The following is an 8,724-nucleotide window of genomic DNA, read 5'->3' as shown; positions in this document are numbered from 1 at the left end:
GATTTTCAAATTTTGTGGCATATAGACTTTTGAAGTATGTCCTAATGACTGTTTGGCTTTCCTCAGTGTCTGTAGTCATGTCCCTCTTTTCATTTCTGAGTTTGTTGATTTGGGTGGTGTCTCTCTGCCTTTTAGTTTGCTTGGCTAAGGGTTTGTTGATCCTGTTGATTTTCTCAAAGAATCAGCTCTTGGTTTCATTGATTCTTTGAATTGTTTTATTTGTTTCTATTTGATTGATTTCAGCCCTGAATTTGATTATTTCCAGCTGTCTACTCCTTCTTGGTGTGACTGCTTCTTCTTTTTCTAGGGTTTTTAAGTGAGACATTAGGGTGCTTGAATGAGCTGTCTCGAATTTCTTCTTGAAGGCACTTAGTGCTATGAACTTTCCTCTTAGCACTGCTTTCATTGTGTCCCACAAGTTCGGGTATGTTGTGTCTTCATTTTCATTGATTTCTAGGAAGACTTTAATTTCTTTCTTTATTTCTTCCCTGACCCAGCTGTCATTTAGTAACAAGTTGTTCAGTTTCCATGTGTGTGTAGGCTTTTTGCTATTTCTGTTATTGTTGAGGTCCAGCTTTATTCCATGGTGATCAGATAAGATACAAGGGATTATTTCAATCTTCTTGTAACTATTGAGGCTTCCTTTGTGATCAACTATATGGTCTATTTTGGAGAAGGTTCCATGAGGTGCTGAGAAGAAGGTATATTATTTTGTGCTTGGATGTAAAGTTCTGTAAATGTCTGTTAGGTCCATTTGATCTCATTCCTTTATCCAGATCCCACATCTTTACTACTGTTTGCCTCTGAGACAATGTTAGCTAAGAAATGAAACTTTAATGTTTATTAAACTGGACTTTTTCCTAAGCAGGGAAGCTTTTATGTGATGTGGGATTTAGGAGAATGTACTAAATGATAAGGTAGTCTCCTACTGTGGTCTTGGATTTAAAAGTTCCTAGGTTGTGACTTTGAACTGAGCAGTTACTGGTGTACTCAATAAATGAACTTTCACATTCTTATTGATATAATAGGCTGGCAAGGATTAGGTTTCCTTGTGTTATTGAATCTTTAAGAGTAGTAAGAAGAAGGAAAGCAGACTGTTCCTGGGACAGGTTTGTCTGAAACAGAAAATGATCTATGTATGTAAAAGGAGAACTGAGAGGCAATAAACTATTTGACAACTTGTGCTGTTCTACCCTGGTTTTGCCAACATTTTATGAGTATGGTTGACTTGGCCAATCGGGCTGGATTTTTGGATTTGTACTACTCAGTGTTCAGTATGGAACCTTTCTAGTGCTGATCTTTACAGTTAAAACTAGGACTTTAGGAGAGAGTAATTGTTCCATGTTATATGCTTAGGACATAAGATCAGCCATATTTCTTGCAGTGTTTCTCCAGACAAAGCATCTAACAGTACTCTTAGAGCCATCACTTCTTGTTCAGAGGTGCCAGCTGAGCTCATGTGATTTCAAGTAGCTGGCTTACCACTAGTTCATGGCTAGGATTCTCTGCTACATATTGAGTTCCTGGAAAGCATGCCTTATAAATTCAAAGTCTGCACTCCTTTAGTGGAATCTTTTCTCCATGATAAAGACATAATAAACATTGTCATCATATTATTTTTAATGATTATGTGGGAAATTCATACACTCCTTTACATTGTTCCAGATTCAAATTTCTACCCATGTGTCACATTATTTTTTTGTCTTTAAAACATATCAATTGAAGTATGTGTTGTTCATATACTCATTGAAACATGATCAGATTCTCAGTGCTAAGTTCCTTAAACAAAACTTAATTCATCCTTGCTGCATGCTGATAACACCCAGAAGAAGTAGCCATCAGTCCTGAAGAGCTCTACACGTCATCATGTTGATCAAACTTTGTCTTATATATTTCCTCATTATGATTTCTTCAATTTGTATTCCCTGTGCTACCCCTTCCCTCTTCTTCCAGTCTCACCTAGCCTCCTTCTTCTACCGCTATTCTTTTTCTCCAGTTCCCTGATAGGTGCCGTCCTCCTCCCCTTCTATCTGACCATAGCTTATCAGGTCTCATCAAGGCTGGCTGTATCATCTTCCTCTGAGGTCAAATTCTCAGGCCATTGTATACCGTGTGTCCTCAGTTCCCTCTAATTATGACACTCTTCCTGCCTCCTCTCCTTCAGGCTTTCCATGGCTCTTAAGGGAGGGAGAATTCCATAGGGAAATCCCTTTTAGAGCTTTTTTTTGTTTTGTTTTGTTTTGTTTTTGTTTTTGTTTTTTTTTAGGTCTCTCTCTTCATAATATTAGACTGTGGTTCCCTGGATACAATTCCAACTGATACAAAACAAAGAATCTCTGTGGATGAAAGAACATGACATTGATCTCTTAAGGGCAAACAGCAACATATTTTAATAACAACAGCTTGGGTTAATTGAAAATTTTTGTATGATGCCCTGGCCCCACAGCTCAATTAACTGCCACCCAATCCCATAGTCAAACACTGGTTTGGTCACAATGGATGGCCTATTGGTACTTTATCCCAGATTTTAAGAGACTCTCTAATATGTGAATACATACTATATTTGTCTCTCTGCATTTTAGTTACTTCACTCAGGATGATTTTTCCTGGTTACATTCATTTGCCTGAAAATACCAAGATCTCATTTTCTAGCTGAATAATACTTTGTTATGGAAATATTCCACATTTACCCAAAAGGATATTGCGAGTCCCTTTACATAGTCTTTGGAAATTGCTAGGCCTTTAGTCATTGTATTGAATGAGAAACTTTCATAATAAGTATGTTCTTTTAGCCTAGAAGATCCTCAATCTTCTTCTACTTCCTGGTGGTTTGAATTGCAATTTCCCCCTTAAGCTCTTCTATTTACAAGATCAATCCCCAGTGAGGAAATGTCTGTGAAATGTTAGATTGTATGGCCTTGTTAGATAATGTAATTCCTTTTGAAGTTATATTATAAGATGGTGAGCTTTGAGATAGATATGCCAATGAAAGTGACCAGACAGAATGGAGTATCTGTCTCTTGGTCTCTGTCACTTTATATCTTAGTTTTGTCTGTCTTGGTCTCTCCATTTCTGAATCTGTCAGTCTAGCTAGTTCTCTCTCAGTCTCCCTCTCTCTGCCTACCACTTATGATTCAGAATGAAAAGCTCTCAGTTCTGCTGAAGGACTACAACGAGATGAATGCTTGCTGACATGACATCTCGGATATTCTTTGTAAAATATAAGCAAGGTCCCTATTTAATGCATTTTGTTCAAAGAGTTGCTTTTTCAGAGAGCATTTCACAGTAAATAATTCACTGACTGAGAACATATCTGTTCATTTAACAAATAATAATGAAATCTGCAATAATGTGAAAGTCATATGACTTTATAATGACCACTGGAAAAAAATATGTGACACTTTTCCTGAACTAAAAGTCTTGGACACAAGAACTGTCATCCCTGGGTTGTGTGCTTTCAGCTAGCCAGATGGAGGCATGAAGGGCTGCTCAGCTTTTCTCTCAAGCATGCTCTTCACTTGGCTCTTTTTAATTACTGACTCCTGAAACTCTCACTGGCTTTCAACTGTTGCATGACTTTGAACTGAGAAATTACTCCCGTCCTCACTAAGTGTACTTTCATATTCTTATTGATATAATAAGCTGGCAGAGTCTAGGGTTCCCTGGGGTACTGAGTCTTTAATAGCAGGGAAAAGAGAAGGAAAGTGGGTAATTTCTGGGACTAGTTTTGGTGAAACAGAGAAAGAACAGTGTAAAAGGAGAAGGGAGAGGCAATAAACTATTTGACAGCTGGTTCTGTTCCAAACTAGTGTTGCCTTGGCTGCCTTAGCTGTATTGGCAGATGTTTTATCCTCAGTGGTCAGTGAGGAACCCTCTTGCTCCTGAGGTAAACAATTAGAACTGGGTCTTCAGGACAAAGTAATGGGTCCGTGTTTTATGAATAGGACACAAGAGCAGCTGTGTTTCTTGCTGTGGTCCTCCAGAAAAACCCTCCAGAAGTAGTTTAACATCAGGACTGTTTGTTCAGAGGTGCCAGATGAGTTCATGGTGTCTGAGTCTGGCTGGGTAACTACTAATTCATGGCTAGGATTCTCTGCTGCACAATGAATTCCTGCAAAGCATGCCTTACAAAGTCAAAATCTGCTCTCCATTTGTGAAATCTTTTATCCATGGTAAAGTCATTGTAAAAGTGATCAACATATTATTTTTATTGATTACATGGGAATTTCACATAATATACATTACAGTCTTTTTCCAATGATCTTGGGTTCAAATTTCTACCCATCTGTCACATTTTTTTTTCTTTAAAATACCTCAATTGAAGTATGTGTTGCTCATATACTCATTGGAACATGATCAGAGTCTCAGTGCCAAGTCCCTTAAAGAAACTGAGTTTATCCTTGCCATAACCTGGACTACCCTCAAGAAGAAACCATCAGTACTGATGAGCTCTTTATTTCATCACCATGATCACAGTTTTTCTTATGTATGTATTTATCAAAATTTGTTCACTTTGTATCCCCTATGCTGTCCCCCCCTTCTTCTTCCCCCATCTCCTTTTAAGCCCCTATTTCCTTTCTCTAGTTCCCTGGTTTGGAAGACCTCTTTCCCTTACTATCTGACGCTAGCTTATCAGGTCTTATCAAGGCTGGGTGCATCATCTTCCTCTGCAATCTGATTCTCAGGGCATTATTCTTCTGTCCTCTATTTATCTCACTCTTCCTGCCCCTTCTCCTACTGTCTTCCAAGAGCTCTAAGGGGAGGGAGAATTTCATAATGAAATCCCATTTAGAGCTGTTTTTTTTAAGGTCTCTCTCTGCATAATATCAAATTGTGGGTCTCTACACATTTCCATTTGATGCAGAAGGAAGTATCCCTTTGTGTACAAGAAGATGCCACTGATCTGTTAGTTGAGGGCAGAGAGCAACCAATTTTAATAACAACAGCCTGAGTTGCTTGAAAATTTTCATAGGATGCCCTGACACAACAACTCAATTAATTGCCACTCAGTCCCCTTAGTTGAATACTGGTTTGGTCACAATATATGTCCTATAGGAACTTTATCCCCCATAATTAGGAAATGCCTTAATAAATGAATACATACCAAATTTGTCTCTCTGCAATTTTATTTACTTCACCCATGATGTTTTTTCCTGGTTCCATAAATATGTGTCAACTTCAATGTAATTTCTTAGCTGAATAATACTCCGTTATGGGAATATACCACATTTTCCCCAAAGGAGATTGTGACTCCTGCTCTGTAGAACTTGGAAATTGCTGGGACATTAATCATTGTATTGAATGACAACTAACAGAATGGCTATGTTCTTTTATCCTAGAAGTCCCTCCATCTTCTTCTTTCTTGTGATTTGAATTGTGATATCCCTTTGAATCTCATCTATTTACATGTTGAATCCTCAATGAGAAACCTTCTGGGAATTGTTAGGAAGTAAGGCCTTGTTAGATAATATTATTCCTTTTGGAGTTATATAATGGAAGGTTGTGCTTTGAGGTTCATATGCCAATGAAAAGGGCCAGAGAAAATGGAATATCTTTCTCTTGGTCTCTGTCACTTATATCTTTGTTTGTGTTGGTCTCATTCTCTCTGTTTCTGAACCTGACTATCTAGCTCTTTCTCCCTCTGTCTCTTTCTCCCTCTCTTTGACTCTCTGTATCTCTCTGCCTCCCCCTCTCTGGCTGCTGCCTGTGGTTCATTATGAAAAGCTCTCAGTTCTGCTGAAGGACTATAAAAAATGAGTGATTGCTGACATGACATCATGGATGGTCTCTGTAAAAATATAAGCAAGGTCCCAATTAATATTCAAATATTTGCATCAGTCAGGGAGCATATTCACAGAAAGTAATACACTTACTGAGGACATATCTGTTCATTTAACCAATAATAATGGAATTTGTGATAATCTAAAAGTCACATGTCAAGGACCCATGACTTTATTAAGAAACACTTGAAAGAAATATGTGACACTTTTCCTGAATTAAGAGTCTTGGATACAGAAACTGACATATCCAGGTTCTACATTTTCAGTAGCACAGATTGAGGCATGAAGGGCTGCTCAGCCTTTTCTCAATCAGACTGTCCACTTGTCCCTTTTAATGACTGGCTCCTGAATGTATTACTGGCTTTCACCTGTTTCATGATATCATATTACCTCTCAGCCAATTAGCACCTGAGAAAATTTTGAGCTTTCCAAGGAGGTAAATGAGCAAACTTTCTTCAGTGTCAGGTATCTTTGATCCTGTGCACATGATACTTTTTCTTGTAAAACCTAACAAGCCTTTATCTCATCCCTTTACATAAGAGCCACAACTTTACTCCTCTTTCTGTCATGACAATGTCAGGTAAGAAATAAAATTTTTGTGTTTATTTAATTGGACAGTTTCCTAAGTAGGAAAGCTTCAAAGTGATGTGGGATTAAGGGGAATGTACAAAATAACAATGTGGTCTCCTACTATGGTCTTGGACCTGAAATTTCCTAAGTTGTGACTTTGAACTGAACAGTTACTTGTGTACTCATTAAATGTAACTTCACATTGTTATTGAAATAATAGGTATGTGGGGTCTAGAGTTCCTTTGGATAGTGAGTCTTTAAGAGCAGGAAAAAGAAAAGGAACCCTAACAATTCCTGGGAATGTTTTGGCTGAAATAGAGAAATATCAATGAGCATAAAATGAGAACTGAGGGGTATAATGTATTTGACAGCTAGTATTTTTCAGCACTAGTGTTGGCAAACCACAATGAGCATGGTTGCTTTAGCTGACCTGGCTGGATCAGGAGCTATGTCCTACTCAGTGGTCAGTGAGGAACCCACCTTGTCCTGGGATTTAGTTTAAAATGTGCCTTCAGGACATACAAATGAATCTGTGTTACATACTGATGGCACAAGAGAAGCTGTGTTTCCTGCTTTTGTCCTCCAGAAAAACTTCCCAAAGGTAGTGTCAGTGCCAGGACTGCTTGTTCAGAAGTGCCACCTTAGCTAATGGGGTCTGAGGTAGCTGGGTAACCAATGGTTCATGGCGACCATTCTCTGCTACATAATGAGTTCCTGGAAACATGCCTTATAAAGTCAAATTCTGCCATCCTTTAGCAGAATCTTTTCTCCATGTTAATAGTCATTGTAAAAGTTGTCAACATGTTAATTTTATTTGATTATGTGGGAATATCATATAATATACAATCTCTCCATTGCTCCCAGGTTCAAATTCCTACCCACGTGTCACACTAAATTCTTTTTTCTTTATAATATGCCAATTGAAGTATGTATTTTTCTTATACCCATTGGAACATGATCAGAGTCTCACTGCCAAGTCTCTTAAAGAAAATTGACTTCATGCTTGCTGCATACTGTCACCACCACCATGAAGAATCCTTCAGTCTTAAAGAGTTCTACACTTCATCAACTTGATCATAGTTTTATTATATATATATTTATTATGATTTGTTTATTTGTAACTCCTCTGCTGCCCACTCCCCTTATCCGGCCTGTTCCACCCACCCTTCTTCATCTAACCCTATGCCCTTTATCTAGTTTCATGATAGGGAGGCCCTCCTCCCCTTTCTATCTGAAGCTAACTTATCAGGTGTCATCATGCTGGCTGTATCATCTTCTTCTGTGGCCTGATTCCAAGGACATTGTTCTATTTGTGTCCTCAATTCCCTCTACTTATGACACTCTTTCTGCCTCATCTCTTGAAGGCTTCCCAGAGCTCTAAGAGGAAGGGGAATTTCATAGAGAAATCCTAATATTTAGAGCTGGGGTTTAAAGGTCTCTCTTTATGGCTAATATCAGACTGTGGGTCTCTGTATGCAATCCCTTTTGATGCATAAGAAAGCATCTCTGTGGATCCAAGAACATGGCACTGATCTATCAGTGAAGGGTAGAGCAACATATTTTAATAACAACAGCCTGGGTTACTTGACAATTTCCATAGGATGCCCTGGCCCAATAACCGAATTAACTGCCATCCGAATCCCCTACTGGAAGATTGGTTTGGACACAGTAGATGGCCTATTGAAACTTTATCCCCCACTATTAGGACACCTCCTAATATGTAAATACATAGCATATTTATCTTTCTGCATTTTAGTTACTTCACTCAGAAGTAACTAAATGGTTTATTAATTTGCTTGAAAATATCTTATTGTCATATTTTTTAGCTGAATAATACTTCATTATAGATATATTTCATGTTTTCTCTGAAGGGGATTTTCATTCCTGTTCTTTAGTCTTGGAAGTTGGTGAGATTTTAATCATTGTATTTAATGACAAATTTTCAGAGTAACAATATTCTTTTAGTCTAGAATTCCATCCATCTTCTTCTACTTCCTGGTGATTTAAATTGCAGTCTCCCTTCAAAGTCAATCTATTTACAGGTGGAGTCCCTAGTGAGGAAATGTCTGGTTAGGGTTAGGAGGTATGGACTTGTTAGATAATATAATTTCTTTTGTTTCCCTGATTTTTTTGTCAGACCTTTTGTCTTTTTATATCAGTGGGCTACTGATATTTTTTCTTAGTTACTTTTGTATCCAGCCACTTCACTGAAGGTTTTTATTAGCTGTAGGAATTCCCTGGTAGGTTTTCTGGGGTCACTCAGGTATACTATCATATCATGTGCAAATAGTGATACTTTGACATCTCCCTTTCTTATTTGTATTCCCTTGATCTACTTCAATTGTCTTATTGCTCTAGCAAGGACTTCTAGAAC

Source organism: Meriones unguiculatus, assembly GCF_030254825.1.
Source record: "Meriones unguiculatus strain TT.TT164.6M chromosome Y unlocalized genomic scaffold, Bangor_MerUng_6.1 ChrY_unordered_Scaffold_23, whole genome shotgun sequence".
Classification (NCBI taxonomy): Eukaryota; Metazoa; Chordata; class Mammalia; order Rodentia; family Muridae; genus Meriones; species Meriones unguiculatus.
Note: the sequence above shows the minus strand (reverse complement) of the source record.